Source organism: Theropithecus gelada, chromosome 17 (assembly GCF_003255815.1).
Source record: "Theropithecus gelada isolate Dixy chromosome 17, Tgel_1.0, whole genome shotgun sequence".
Lineage (NCBI taxonomy): Eukaryota > Metazoa > Chordata > Mammalia > Primates > Cercopithecidae > Theropithecus > Theropithecus gelada.
This window is the reverse complement of record NC_037685.1, coordinates 68,462,697-68,478,996: the sequence shown is the minus strand read 5'-3', so window position 1 is coordinate 68,478,996 and position 16,300 is coordinate 68,462,697. Positions and strand designations below refer to the sequence as shown.

The 16,300-nt window shown below is 37.9% G+C and overlaps 1 pseudogene across 1 annotated transcript; it reads left to right on the top strand.

Moving 5' to 3' along the window:
* Window positions 1-1,858: 1,858 nt before the first annotated feature.
* Window positions 1,859-7,170, top strand: LOC112610687 (annotated as a pseudogene). The gene is made up of 2 exons (XR_003116467.1): window positions 1,859-2,025; window positions 6,513-7,170. The product of XR_003116467.1 is annotated as a 60S ribosomal protein L13a pseudogene (transcript).
* The last annotated feature ends 9,130 nt before the right edge of the window (window positions 7,171-16,300 follow it).

Below are 16,300 nucleotides of genomic sequence, written 5' to 3'. Positions count from 1 at the left end.
GTTCAAGGACTGGAAGAGTCAATATTGTTAAAATGGCCCTACTGCCCTAAGCAATCTACAGATTCAAAACTATTTCTATCAAACTGCCAATGTCATTTTTCATAGAACTAAAAAAAACTATTCTAAAATTCACATGGAATCAAAAAAAGAGCCCAAATAGCCACAGCTAACCTATACAAAAAGAGCAAAGCCAGATGCATCACATTCCCCAACTTCAAACAATACTGTAAGGCTACAGTAACAAAACCACCACAGAACTGGTATAAAAACAGATACATAGACCAATGGAACAGAATAGAGAACCAAAAAATAAAACCACACACCCACAGCCATCTGATCTTCAGCCAAGTTGACTAAAGTAAGCAATGGGGAAAGGTCACCCTAGTCAATAAATGGTGCTGGGATAGCTGGCTAGCCAAATGCAGAAGAATAAAACTGGACCCCTACCTTTCACCATATATAAACATTAACTCAAGATGGATTAAAGATTTAAATATAAGACTTCAAACAACAAGAATCCTATAAGAAAACCTAAGATATACCATTCTGAACATCAGCCTTGAGAAAGAATTTATGACTAAGTCCTCAAAAGCAATTGCAACAAAAACAAAATATTGACAAGTAGGACCTAATTAAAGAGCTTCTGTACAGAAAAAGAAACTGTCAACAGAGTAAACAGACAACCTATAAAATGAGAGAACATATTTACAAACTATGCATCCAACAAAGGTCTAATATCCAGAATCTGTAGGGAACTTAAAAATTCAAAAAACAAATAACTCCATTAAAAAGTGGGCAAAAGACATAAACAGACACTTCTCAAAAGAGGACGTACGAGTGACCAACAAACATATGAAAAAATGCCCCACATCACTAATCATCGGAGAAATGCAAATCAAAACCACAATGAGATACCATCTCACACCAGCCAGAATGGCTATTATTAAAAAGTCAAAAAATAACAGATGCTGGTGAGGCTGTGGAGAAAAAGGGATGCTTATACACTGTTGGTGGGAATGTAAATTAGTTGAGCCAATGTAGAAAGCAGTTTGGAGATTTCTCAAAGAACTTAAAATAGAACTCACTCAACCCAGCAATCCCATTATTGGGTATATATGCAAAAGAAAAATAATCATTCTACCAAAGATACATGCACTCCTATGTTCATTGAAGTACTATTCACAAATTCAAAGACTATCAATCAGGTGCTATCAATATAGGTGCCCATCAACAGTGGATTGGATAAATAAAATATAGTACATATATACCATGGATATGGATATGACACAGCCATAAAAAGGAATGAAATCATATCATTTGCAGTCACATGGATGCAGCTGGAGGCCATAATCTAAGTAAATTAACACAGAAACAGAAAATCAAAGACATCATGTTCTCATTTATAAGAGCTAAACACTGGGTACTAGTGAACATAAAGATAGCAACAACAGACACTAAGGACTAATGGAGTGGGGAGAGAAGGTGAGAAGATAGGGTTGAAAAACTCACTATTGGGTACTATGCTCACCATCTGGGTGATGGGATTGTTCATATCCTAAACCCCACCATCATACAATATATCCATGTCACAAACCTGCTCATGTACCCCCAAATCTAAAATAAAAGTTGAAATTATTAAAAATAAATAAATAGGATTTAAAAATCATAGTTACCAGTATTATGTTAAGTGCATAGAGAAAAGATTAGAAGGAAATGTGATAAAATAGCAGAAGTTAGAAAAATGCACAGATGGCAGGAATCCCCAGGCTACACCGGGAACAGGGTATTAGAGCTCAATTAGGGTGAGAAGTGTGTGACAGCCAATACTGAGTGCTGGAGCCCATGAAGGCTGAGGAGGATGTCTCCACATAAATGGTGGCTGTCCACACCTCCTCCACAGCTCCTCCACAAACAGGAGGTATGGACAGCTGGTAAAGGATGTCGGATCCTGAGCAGAGAGGGAAAGAGAGCATCCACATTGAGTAGCAGCTCAGCTCAGGGTGTTGATGGCCCGAGATGGCTGAGGTGGGCATCTGAGAGGGGGAGGGGAAGCCATCATGGCAATGGGACACAGAAGCCAGCCAAATATGAGATAATTTGTGCATCAAATTAAATAATGATAGTAATGGATTATGACCCATTGCATAAAAGAGGAAAACAAGAAGTCCAATCTGATATAAATACCAAAAAGAATAAATTGAAAGTTTTATAAAGAATGGGATATTCTCATCTTCCAAATATTTATTAATTTCAAAAGGAAAAAGTAGCTTTTCAGGAGATAATTCTGCAGACACCGCTTTAATCAGGTGAACAACTTGAGCATCATCAGTAATGGGAGAAATTGAAACCCTGTGCCACCTAATAGAATGTAATGAGAAGAACACACTTCTGTGATATTCCTGCCAAATTTGCATCACCTGAACCTAATCATGAAGAAACATCAGGAAATTCAATTGCAAGAACATTCTACAAAATAACTAGTGATCTTCAAGAGTCCAAGTCCTCAAAGTCAACAAAAGACTGAGGAAATGTTCAAGACTGAAGCCAACTCAAGAGACCTGACAACAAGATGCAACACCTGATTCTGAACTGGATCTTTTGTTACGAAAGACCTCACTTGGGAAAACTGACAAGACTCAAATGAGGTCTAAGGATTAGAAAGTACTAATAATTCAATGGTAATTCTCAGAATTTTAATATCATATTTTGCTTATATAAGAGAATGTCCTTGTTTGAAGGCTATTTGAATAAAGTATTTGGGGGTCTGGGGCATCATTGTGGAAACTGGTAAACAGTTCAAGGCAAGAAAATGTCCTTACACTATATTTGCAACTGCTCTGTAAGTTTAAATTATAAAAATAATTTTAAATGAATTTAAAATTTAAAGAAAAAATTATAATAAAATACATTTAAATGATTTTTAAAAGTCATGTACTTTGACCCAGAAATTTCACTTCTGATAGTCTACTTAAGGAAATGATTCAAAATACATGCCCACCTCCAATAAGCTGGCACATCTATTCACCTTTCAGGTTTTAGCTCAAGGTTATTTCCTCAACAAAATCTTCCCTGACTTCACCAGCCCAGATCTGAAGCTTCTGTCAAACAATCTCACATCAACCTTTGTGGCCTTTATCATGGTTTATAATTACCTATTTGTGCAAACATTAATTATTCCTCCTCCTTGAAGTCAAGGACCAGGTTTGCCATGCTCACCTTTATATCCTCAGTACCCAGCACACAGCAAATACTCAATAAATATAAACAAACCTGTCATTGTTGGATGAATATATTAAGATAGATCAATGGATAGATGGATAAGTAGCCAGATGCACAGAGAGATAATAAGAAATGTTAAGAGCTCTCAGTTAATGGCTATAGCTGTCATTCAGATCCATCCCAGGGACCTAACATTAAAAAAGTCCTGTTGATCAGAAGAGATAAAGGACCAAGAAGAGCTGAGCAAAGAAACACATGTAATAATTAGTATAGAACCCACCTGCAATTACTGGAGCATGTGCAGTTCAGCCAAAGGGGGATTTTTTTTTATGTTTGTAGCCATAGTGTCTTATTTTCCTATTTTATGACCGCTGAAGTATTCCCAGGCCCTCTCTTAAACCTAAGAATTCACGTATTGGTGAGAATAGCTGGACATTCAAGATATTTTTATGATTCCTTTTTTTAATCCTCTATTGTACATGTAATAATGTTGAACAAACAATGAAATGTAATTCCAATGGTTTCATGAGGAAGGAGAAAGACCCTAACTTCTGACAGAGAAGTTCTTCCCCTCTTTGTCGAAGGCCCTTATTGAAATGTAGATCACGATTGTTACCCAAAGTTTTGTCTCTGTTTTTGCATCTGACTTTAGGATCCAAAAAAAAATTCCAATTGATGCCTTTCCTTCTGGAATTGTAAGTGAACTTACAATAATAGTACCTGTTTAAACGTGAAGTGGATATTGTTACACAGAACACACCAGTGGCTTTTTCAATGTTAAGCTAATGATGCCTCATGAATGTATGATCCATGGAGAAATCCCTGTAGTTGTACCTGCCAATGCTGTTTGTTGGAGAATGAATGTTGAATGTTTTTTCCTCACAAACAAAAAACAAAAGCCCTCTAAAGAGAGGGTGATACCTGTCTTTATTCTGGAGAGTGGGGGAGCAAAGTTAAGAATACATAGGGCAATGTTTTTAACTAAGGGTATATATTACAATCCTCTTTGGAACTTGTTAAAAATGCAGATGCTTGGAACAAACTTATGAAAATAGGGATTCGGTGAGTGAATCTGAAAATTCATATTTTATAATTCTGGAGGTGATCCTGATGACCCTTCTGATTGAAGATAAATATAGGGACGGCTGGAGACAGTGGTGCGTGCTTATAGTCCCAGATATTTGGAAGGTTGAGGCAGGAGGATCGCTTGACCCCAGGAATTGAAGACCAGCCTGGGTGATATAATGAGACCCCCTCTCACACACAACACACACACACAAAAATACTAAACAGAAAATGAACATTTTTCTACCTGAATTATTTAGTCCAACACTTCATGTTCTCATTTTGCTTTTAACTAAGAAAATCTTACCTGGCATGGTATTTATTTATTTAAAAAGGAAAGACTGATATATAAGCATATCAGAGATAGAGTGAAAACTCTAAAAGATCTCTCTAAAAGAAATTAATACAAAAGAAGAGAGAGGCTTTCACTCTCTTCTCCCTCTCCACCCTGAATTATCACACCCTGGGGAAACTGGGCCGTGGAAAAAATTTAACTCTAGAGAACCTTCTGCCAAGAGTCAGATAAATTATCAGCAAGCCCGCAGGGTTTGGGCAGCAGCCCCAGAAGCTACCATGGCACGCCAAGGATAGAACAAAGCACCTAGTGGTGTGGCACAAAGCAGTGAAATGTTGCTGAGCACTTGGGAAGCACTCCCTGGGGGCTATAGGAACACTGAGAACTGTTGCCTTCCCCGAGCTGAGGGGCGCTAGAGTCAGAGTGATCCATGATACAGGTGTTCAACGAAAGAATCTGTGAAAAGTTTCTAGGAATAAAATCCATAATGTTTTTCCTATCCCATATATAGGAAAATATTTTTTAAATAGTGTATTAGTGTCACATAATCTATGTTTGCACTAGAATCATGCAGAAATGTTTCATTTCGTTTTTGTCAAAGACACTGTTTATCTGAAAAAGTAAGTCTGACTTAAGACTTCACTTTTCAAATAATATGAAATTTCTCTGTCATGCCATGTGAGATTTTCTTCGTTAAAAGCAAAATGAGGTCATGAAGTGTTGGACTAAATAATTCAAGTATAAAATTTTTAATCTCTTATTTAGTTACCCATTTCAATTTGAGCTGTACAGTCTAAGTTTTCTACCACCCAAGTACTTTGGTCATGGTTGTTTTCAACAAAGCACTAAAATCTTTGAATTTTCAGTTCTCTAACATTTCAGAAATAGTTCAAACCACTTAAAAGTGAGAGAGGATATTTAAAGCAATGTTATGTGAAAAATACCTCTATTTCTCTTCTTCCCACTGCCCTTCAACCCCCTCCCCCACTCCATTTCAACATAACCTAACTTCCCTCCAGCTAATCCCTATTTCTGTCCTTACCTTCAAAGCTACACTTCTTATTGTGCACATTCTTTTCCTCACTTCCCCACCCCTCATTCACTCCTCAACCCATTCCAATCTGGCTTCCATTCCCTTTGCTACACCAAAACCACTCTTCCTAAAGTCAATGAGCTCCATCTCCCAAAGATATTACTTCTCTGAAGAATTTTATACTGCGGCCGGGGGCAGTGGCTCATGCCTATAGTCCCAACACTTTGGGAAGCCGAAGCGGGTGGATTGCCTGAGGTCAGGAGTTCGAGACCAGCCTGGCCAACATGGTGAAATTCCGTCTCTCTAAAAAAAGTACAAAAAATTAGCTGGGCCTGGTGGCGGGTACTAGTAATCCCAGCTACTCGGGGAGCTGAGGCAGGAGAATCGCTTGAATCCAGAAGGCAGAGGTTGCAGCGAGCCAAGATCGGGCCATTGCACTCCAGCCTGGACAACAAGAGTGAAACTCTGCCTTAAAAAAAAAAAAAAGAAAGAAAGAATTTTATGCTGCTAACCGCTTCTCTCTCCCCTTGCACCTTTGGCTGCAGCCTCCTACATCTCTAGCCACATCTCGGTGCCAGACTTCTCACCCACCAGTCTTTAAATATTGATGCTCTTTCAAACTATCGCAAGGACAGAAAACCAAACACCGCATGTTCTCACTCATAGATGGGAATTGAACAATGAGAACACTTGGACACAGGAAGGGGAGCATCACACACCAGCGCCTGTCGTGGGGTGGGGGGAGGGGGGAGGGATAGCATTAGGAGATATACCTAATGTAAATGACGAGTTAATGGGTGCAGCACACCAACATGGCACACGTATACATATGTAACAAACCTGCACGTTGTGAACATGTACCCCAGAACTTAAAGTATAATAAAATAATAAATAAAATAGCTTTACCAGGCGGCTGCCGAAGAGGGCGGAGGTGCAGGTCCTGGAGCTCGATGGCGGAGGCCATTTCCTGGGCCGCCTGGCGGCCATCGTGGCTAAACAGGTACTGCTGGGCCGGAAGGTGGTGGTCCTACGCTGCGAAGGCATCAACATTTCTGGCAGTTTCTACAGAAACAATTTGAAGCACCTGGCTTTCCTCCGCAAGCGGATGAACACAACCCGTCCCGAGGCCTCTACCACTTCCGGGCCCCCAGCCGCATCTTCCGGCGGACTGTGCGAGGCAAGCTGCCTCACAAGCGAGGCGAGGCTGTCCTGGACCGCGGCAGGGTGTTTGACTGCATCCCGCCGCCCTACGACAAGAAAAAGCGGATGGTGGTTCCTGCTGCCCTCAAGGTCGTGCGTCTGAAGCCTACAAGAAAGTTTGCCTATCTGGGGCGCCTGGCTTACGAGGTTGGCTGGAAGTACCAGGCAGTGACAGCCACCCTGGAGGAGAAGAGGAAAGAGAAAGCCAAGATCCACTACCAGAGGAAGAAACAGCTCAGGAGGCTACGGAAACAGGCTGAGAAGAACGTGGAGAAGAAAATTGACAAATATACACAGGTCCTCAAGACCCACGGACTCCTGGTCTGAGCCCAAAATAAAGACTGTTAATTCCTCAAAATAAAATAAAATAAAATAAAAATAAATAAATATTGTTGCTCTTTGTGTCTCAGCCATGGGTCCTTTCTTCCCCGACACAAAACTAGTGATTCCTCACACCTCAGGGGGTGAAGCCCTCCACTGAAGGGAAAATCCAGTATCTAAAGGGGAAACCCAGCTCCGGGTCATTACTGGCATGCAGAAATAAAAAAATAAGTGTTCCCTGATATTTCAGTTTTTCAAGAGTAGTTTAAATCTGGATCATGTGGAACCTCCTGATTTTTAAATACTGGCAAATAAATCATTTTCTAATAATTGTAAAAGCCAATGTGCTAATCAAAGTAAATCCAACATGCCTACTAGAATGTTTCTTATCTCTCTGCCCTACTCTTTATTCTCTTTTCATAATCTCACCCATGCCCCATCGTTCAATTACTATATAAACACCAACTTGTAATTACTTATCCATAGAGTAGGCCCTTTTTGAAGCTCCAGATAAATTCAAATGCCTACCCCACATTTTTACTTGGATGTCTTGAAAGTGCTTCACATTCAATATGTCCAAAACAGAATCCATGATCTCCTAATCTGATTCTTTTAGAAGAGCAGACTTGTTTTATTGTCTCCAATAAATGACATAATTATGGTTACTAACAGCTATGTGTCAGGTGTAGTTGGGCATATGTATATGCAAAGGTGTATAAATATATATTTGAGCCATATATATGTGTGTAATATATATTTGAGTATGATATATATGTGAGATATATAGCTTATATATGTGATATAGATACATATATGTGTATCAGTATTATAGCACTAGTGTTACCAGACTATAGTAAAGAATTATCTGTTAGAAAATAATGATAAGACTTGGAATTGACTCAGAAGAGAAGAGCTTACATGATAGTCACAGTGAGGAAGGTGTCAACTCAATATAAGGCAGAATGTCTTATATTGGATGCCATAATGCACAGGTTCTCCTTAAGGAAGGAAGGACTTATTCCACTAGCTGCAGGTGGACTGCCAGAAGATGTGCCTCAGTTTTTAATCTTCCTTGGGGATGGCCCCAGCTGAAGAGAATTGCCTTGCCAAGATGGCGCCTCCTTTTGGGGAAGCCAGCCTGCAATGACTGGTCATGATGGAGGTATAAAGGCCCAGCCCTCCAGCCCAAACTCATGATAACTCTGGGGGGCCACTGAAGGTCCAAGCTCACCATGGGTTCAGCTAAAGGCTTTGTCCTCTGCCCTATAGTATCTCCTTCTCTCCCTTCCTCAGGGGTGATGCCAAGGGAACTCCCTAATAAATGCCCCGCACCTTAATTTTCCTAAGTCTGCTAACTGAAGAGCCCAATTTCAGAAACTTGCCCAATGGCAAGTGGAATGCTTGCATCCTAAATAGTCTGAGTGCATTGCTGGAAATGGCCAAACAATGATAGGGTTGTTATTTTTGAATGTTACAGAAAAGATGCATACATTGGATGTCTTCTAATGTTCCTTTCAAATGTAAGGTTTTATTCTCAGTTTTGAATATTGGAAATCATATAATTAACAATTTATTTACAGAGAACTTTACAGATTATACATATTATCTCATTCAAGCCTCCCCAAAACCAAATGAAGTAGTTGGAGTATTAACCCCATCTGACAGAGGAGAAAAACAAGGCTCAGAACATTATTTGGTCCAAGAGCACCTATTTATTAAATAAAGGATCTAGTACTTGAACCAAGCTCTTCTCACATTTAGCATATAACCAAGATTTCTTTCACCATACTATATAAACAAAAAAGATACTAAACTTTTAATTTGCTTTGCTATCACCAGTATTTTTAATGAGTTTTTTTAAATCATTGAAAATGCAGCTGTATTTCTATTTGCCAGGTCTAAGTAATTCCATCCAAGAATTTTGATGGGATCTTTGAGATTTACAGGATTCCTTTATTATTTCATTTGACTCTATATGAGAGTCTGCCTTTCTGTTCAGTTGTATGGAAATGTTCTATGATATATACCTGGCAGTACATATTTCATTGCCTCCAGACTGCCAGGACCAAAGCCAGAGATCCCTTAGCAAACTGTTGCATGTTAACAAGAACATTACAATAGCAGGTGAAGGAAGTTTTGCACAAAATATTTCTGAAATAAAATGCTAGCAGGTAGACTCTATTCTAGCAACCACCAAACCAGACAAAGGAAAGCCTAGCCCTTCAGATTACCGGAACTTGAGATTTTGTGGTAGAAAAACTTAAACAAAAGCCAGACAAGTGCCCTGCTATCATCTTCAGAGTTACATTAGTTTATCAGAATGGATGGAAGACTGAACTACTATACTCTGAAGAGAGACAAAAGCATCTTCCCCCGGCTCCCAATTGTGTCCTTCGACACAATAGTATAATCCAAATTTAACCTTACAAGAGCAACATGAATCCAGAAGTCTTCATGGACTCTAACCAGACCATATGAGCCTTTCCATCAAAGACTATTTCACACTTGACTTTATGGAACCCCCTTGGAGGATCCTAGGAGGGAAGAAATTTTGTAGTTATGAAATCCAAGTGTACTTTGTTACCATTTTTCTTCTTTCAGGTAACAATGAGGGTTTAGTGTGCAACAGACCAAGTCAAGGGCTTTGCATGCATTATTTCAATGAATCCCAGCTGCAGTTTTGAGTTTGCTATTAATATGTCCTTTATGCAAACGAAAAAAGTGAAGCTCACTTTTCCTAGGATCACTGGCTTGTAAGTGGCAGAGCTAGTGTTTGGCTTTCTCTAGCATCTGAGCTCTTCACAGCTCCACACTGCCTTTTCTAAGTCCTTCAAAATGAAAAACATTTAGTCATCTAAATTTTCCACAAAATGTAACACAAAATTGTAGATCGTGCTATGCAATCTTCAGATTATATTAAAACTGAGTAAAATCCACCTAGTTCAGCAGCAAGAACTCTAACTGAACAGAAAACAGGATCTTTACAACTCTACTGTGCATTCGGCAACCTGGGCTATAGTGTAGACAGGGGATATTGACAGGAATCCTACTCTGAACAGTGGGCTTGCCACTCCAGATTTAAGGAGTCAAAGGAAATAGCTCTAATTGACATTATTTTGAGTTTTCTTGAAAAGCAAAAGACAATTAATTTTTTTTTTTTTTTGAGACGGAGTCTTGCTCTGTCGCCCAGGCTGGAGTGCAGTGGCCGGATCTCAGCTTACTGCAAGCTCCGCCTCCCAGGTTCACACCATTCTCCTGCCTCAGCCTCCCAAGTAGCTGGGACTACAGGCGCCCGCCACCTCGCCCGGCTAGTGTTTTGTATTTTTTAGTAGAGACGGGGTTTCACTGTGTTAGCCAGGATGGTCTCAATCTCCTGACCTCGTGATCTGCCCATCTCGGCCTCCCAAAGTGCTGGGATTACAGGCTTGAGCCACCGCGCCCGGCCGACAATTAATATTTTAAAGGACCACAAATTACAAGAATAATCAAAATGCACAGTTTCTAGGATTCTAGAGGCCAAAGAAAAGGCAGAAAAATAGAATAGTTTCTGTCAGGAGCCAGAGTTATTGGAAATACATTTGACAACAAGAATTTAAAGACTATTACAGAAACATATGTCATAAAACATCACATCCCATTCAAGGGATCTAAGGTTCCAAATAAAGAAGTTAAATCTTCTATATAACACAAAATATTTCTGTAGGTGGCCTAAAAGAACAAAATATGAACATATTGCTATTTCCTTCCAGTCCTGCAAACTACCATAGCTCTGCTGAATGCTACTACACCAAGTAATTGTGGACAAGATTGGGAGAACTGGTTCTCACTTTCTCCACAAGTCACTGAAAACCACGACATGATTATTAGAAATACAGGAAAGAACAATACCGATGCTTATAAAAGAGAAAATGAAAAGAATAAAAGACCAGGCCAGATTATTAAGGCAGTGAAACTACTGTTTATAATATTTTAATGATAAGTATACATCACTGTACATTTGTCCAAACCCATAGAATGTACGACGAACACCAAGAGTGAACCCTAATGTAAACTATGGACTTTGAGTGATAATGAGGTATGAATGGTTCATCAGTTGTAATAAGCGTACCAGTCTGGTGCCAAATGTTGATGGTGAGGGGGGCTATGCATGGCTGGCAGGGGGTAGGGAGGATACGGGAACTCTGTATTGTCTGCTCAATTTTGCTGTGAACCTAAAACTTCTAAAAAAAAAAAAAAAAGTCTTTAAAAGAAGATGACTAGCCTGGGGTCACATGACAGAGGTTGGGAGACCCACAGAGGTCCATAGGCAGCATCTTAAAGAAACAGAGGATGAGTAAACCAAACTCCACAGCTCTACCCTGCTACCTTCCAGTCATTTGCTCCATTATGCCAAAATAGTCACAGAATATTTACAACCCTCTCCTCCTTGTACTCTTCATGTTGTTTGCACAGAGTTGTCTACTTTTAAAAATGTATTATAAGTGTGTCTATTTTATTCCATTTACTTAATTTTTAATTAATTTATTTTTGTAGAGATAGGGTCTCACTCTATTGCCCAGACTGGAGTGCATTGGTGCCATCATAGTTCACTGCAGTCTCAAACTCAAACTCAAGTGATCCTCCTGCCTCAGCCTCTCAAAGCGTTAGGATTATGGGCAGGAGCTACAGGGTCTGACCTTAGTGTGCCTATTTTAAAAGGAAATACTCGCAAAGTAATGAGTCAGTAAAATCTATTATTGAACATTTTATTTGCAAAATTAACAGTTACTGATGTTCACTATACAAAAATTGGTCTATAATATTTCCTTTTTGCAGCAAAGTTTAGCATAGCAAGTAGTAATTTTAGCACATATAAAAAGTATTAAAAGCTGTATGATGGGTACATGAAGGATTATTACATTATTATCTACTTCTGTACCTGTTTGAAATTCTCTTTGATATAAAGGTTTTCTTTAAAAAAAAAAAAAAACTGAACTATAAAACCTGCTTAATGTACCAATAACTCTACATAAGGCAATTGAATTGCTGTCAGATTGTGTTATTATAGTCATAGAAAAATATTCTGTATTCTATAGCACCATCATCTGAAAGCATAGCATAGTATTTAAGGATCTAAGTTCAGGAATCAGACTGCCAAGGTACATTCCACATACTTCACTTCTTAGCTGTTAAAACCTTGGAAAAGTTATTTTGCTTAAGCTCCAATTTCTGCACCCAGAAAGGGAATAACATCACCATAAAGCCATTTTGAGAATTAAATGACATAAAATGTGTGTAAAGTCACAGCACAATGTCTGCCTCATAATATGTGTTCAATAAATATAAGCTACTATTAATATTGCAAGGTTCTCGTAGATATTAAAGTTAAAAGAAGCAGTAAAGCCAATAAAGAGTTCTAATCCATAGATGGGGAATGAGTTCAGAGAGTCACAATTCACAAATTAAAAAACATTTCCCCATTCTAGTGTATTCCTAAATTTTTCCTATTAAAAGATACTTTATATAATAAATTTATATAATAAATTAGAATATATTTATTAATAAATTAAAATATATTTATTAGAATATATTCTAATAAATTAGCATTTAGAATTTATGAAAATTTTACAAAAATAAAAGAAATTGTAAAATCCTAGCATAGTCTTTTAACACTAGTTAAATAATCCAAAGAAAGTTTTGCCATTGATTCAATCAATCAGTTGTCAAGTTGACTTTGGCTTTTACTTCTCACCAGGCCTTCTGGTGACATCTCCTCTGTGGCCTGTCTCACACTTAGCCAAAGATAAGTGGGTTATTTGGATTCTCTCATAGTCTCCCCTACATAGATACACGGAGAACTACCTAAACAGCTAGTCTTTTCCTTTCATTTGCCACAAAGGTCGCTATTTCTACTGACAACACCCCTAGGTGTGAAGTTTTTCCACACTGTGCACCAAACTAAATGATCCCCCTTTGGCAGGGAAGCTGCTGGTTTTCATGTTCAGCAGTGCCCTCATAAACTTCTCAACAGATCCATCTTGCGAATGGGATACAGAAGACATGGAAAGGAGAAGCCCCAGATAAGAATGCCATAGACTCGCATTGCTCCTACTAACTTACATTTAGCATTTTTTTGTGGATAATTGCTTCTCAATTTGTTGTATGTCTTTGGTGAATTTCAAGAGCATTGAAATGGTTGTTTTAGACCATACTGTCCAGTTTTATTACTGTATACTATTTTATCAGAAAAAAATTAAAACATACAATGTTTTATCATGAAGGTAAATAGTAAGACATGTTCTAAATTGTCTAACTGGTTGCCATTATTATTAGTATTTTGTTTTGTAGACAACAATTATATGCAAAATAAAATGTTCATCCAATCTCAATGCAATATTGGCCCTTGTCTAGACAGTGTTTTTATGAGGAGTTACATTATCTAATATTTAAATTATTCAAGTTCCTTAAAATGTAAGGATTCCAAAAGCTGGTACTAAATAATAATTCATTATTTAGAAACTCCTTTATCTCAAAAATATGTCTTTTCTGACAGATCATTAGGACTACTGTTTCTAAAAAAAAAAAACAGGATGCTAGACATGTACTGTTAGAAAGAGTGTATGATGATTGGATAAAATTAAATATCTCTGTGAACATAATTATAAGGAACCAGATTGAGACTTGAAAAATAAATATATTTGACTGCAGAACTGAGAGTTATAAAAAATATTTGTACTCTGCTGGAGATGCTCTCTCTTAGACAAAATTGTCAAAAAGGAGCTTCACCGGGATTAAGTGCAAGCCTGTGTATGCACATTCAGGATGCACTAAACTGTAGTTCAGCCAATCCTTTTATTTTCCAATCCATTGTTCACCCTAATCACAGTCAAACTAATCACAAGATGAATCCATAAGATAATTAAAGCAACCTAAATTAATGGATCATTTATACTCAGACTCATTCATTTTAAGCATCTGACATAATTACAATTTACAGCTTTCTCTTTGTATTAGAGGGGATAGCTGTTAGAACTTAAGCACAATTCGCTGAAAGGAACTAGAAGATGCAATAAGTGTGATATTATGTTATGAACTGTTTTCATGTAATTTTTCTGATCTTTAAATAAAGTAACAAAGTTAATGAATGTGTTCACATAATGATCTGCCAACAACTTGAATGGTCTTAATAAAGTGACAATCTGCAAGAAAAAGCAAAAGAGGTTACACAACTCCTCACTGCTCTGGAAGGAAGTCTAGAAAGGTGCCAAAATTGCAATAATTTCATGGGAACCAAACAAAAAAAGTAATGATTTTTAAGGCTAAAATTGCACCCTACATTCTCAATATAGTAAAATTGGTATTTAAAAGTGTTTTCTTTTTTCCAGATATTGCAAGTTCCAAAATGAGTGAACAGAAAGATGCAGAGCCATGTAGAAAATATTCTGTCATGAAGAAAACTCCAGCACATTACAATGATGCCCTCTGCTGTGGTTTTTGATACTACACCAAATAGCCTCATTTCCAATATGTCTCATTGTCTTTGCAGTGCCAATACTTCCAGAAAACTTTGAGGAAAAAATGACTTAAATCCTTCTATAAAGTTAGTGATCTCCAGGATCTTTTAAAAACTGAAGTGATTGATTCTGGGTAATGTTATTCTGAACATAGTGTTTGAGCCACATAAACTTCAGTAAATCCCTTAGTGACAGCATTATTTATTTAAGAACATATTTTCACTTATTTTGTATTCTATTTAAATAGTTCCAAAAGGAGATGATATTCACGCCAAATGGTTTCTGTAATGACAACTGCTGACCCAATTTGACAGCCAAAAAAAATTTTTTTTTTACTTAGAAATTTTTGTGTCTCAAATGACCTTTCTACTAAAGTGTCTCCATTTCCTGGGAAAGGACATCAATAAGCCCAGAAAATTAACCCCAAAATTCATATGAGACTAAAACCAATGCCATTTGAGTATTATTTCTTAATTGCCAAAAGCAGATGTGGACTTACAGGGAAGTGAATAAAGCCTCCTTTGCAAGGTCCCTTCTAAGTGTTACTAGTGGACAGGAGTTCTGAAGTATTTCACGTGGGGAGAAGTCAGATTGCATTGTGGAAACATTTCTACATAAGAATTTCTGGTCAATTGCATCAAGATAGCTTAGGGGATAAAAAAAGAGACTTGAACCTCTAACAGTCAAGTAAATTGTAATGATTTCTTTTCCTAAGTTAAATATTTCATGCCTGTTTTTTGTTGCTGTTGTTATTGTTGTTGTTGTTTTTCTTAAAGAGGGCCACAAAAAAAATTGTATAAAGTTCAGGACCGACAAAACCTGAATTGGCTGTTAGTACAATACTACCCAGTACAATCCTGCCCAGAATACGTTATTTTATTTTTACTGGGGTCATCTTGTATTAATAGAAATTATTTTAGAGGCAATTTTGAAACCAAGGCTAAATCATAGCTTTAAAATGCATTGGTAAAATACTTTACACAATTAAGGGAAAGAAAGAGAACTAATATATTCCCAACAGTGAAGCCACCCAGCGTTCAGGGGCCTCTAGCTGTTGATATCTATGTAGGGGTTAAAAGTACTGGCTTTGGAGCCAGGCTATCCTGGATTTCCATTCTGAATCCATCATTCCCTATCTATTCTACCTTTGGTGAGTCACTGATGCCCTGCAAATAGGAGGCATTCAGTAACTATTTGTTGAGTGAATGAATAAATAATGCATCAATCCCACACACTGTCCAGAAATCTTTATCAAATACAGTAGTTCAATTTACTTCAATTTTATAAACTATTTGTTGCCCATCTTTTAGGGAAAAATATTGGACAAAAGGGTGGGAGGGGATGCAAGAGTTTAAGCAAAGTGTTGTTTGGGTTTAAAAAAGAGTATTTAAATTTGGTTGAGGAGATTGGAAAAAGTTTCATGGAGCAAACAGCATTTAGGGAAGAGTCCTGAGATTATTAGGATTAGACCTGGGCGATGTGAAAGATAAAGCAGACTGGAAGCATTTCAGGCTGAGGAAGCAACACCATAAGCCAAGACCCAAAGATGAAAAAAAATGCAAGGAGTATGTGTTCGGGGAAAAATCAGCAGCCCCACTGGCTTGTGGTAAGAGAATTCACGGGAGACTGGATTGGAAGCTATTCAGGGTCATATCACCACTTCAGTCATTGATC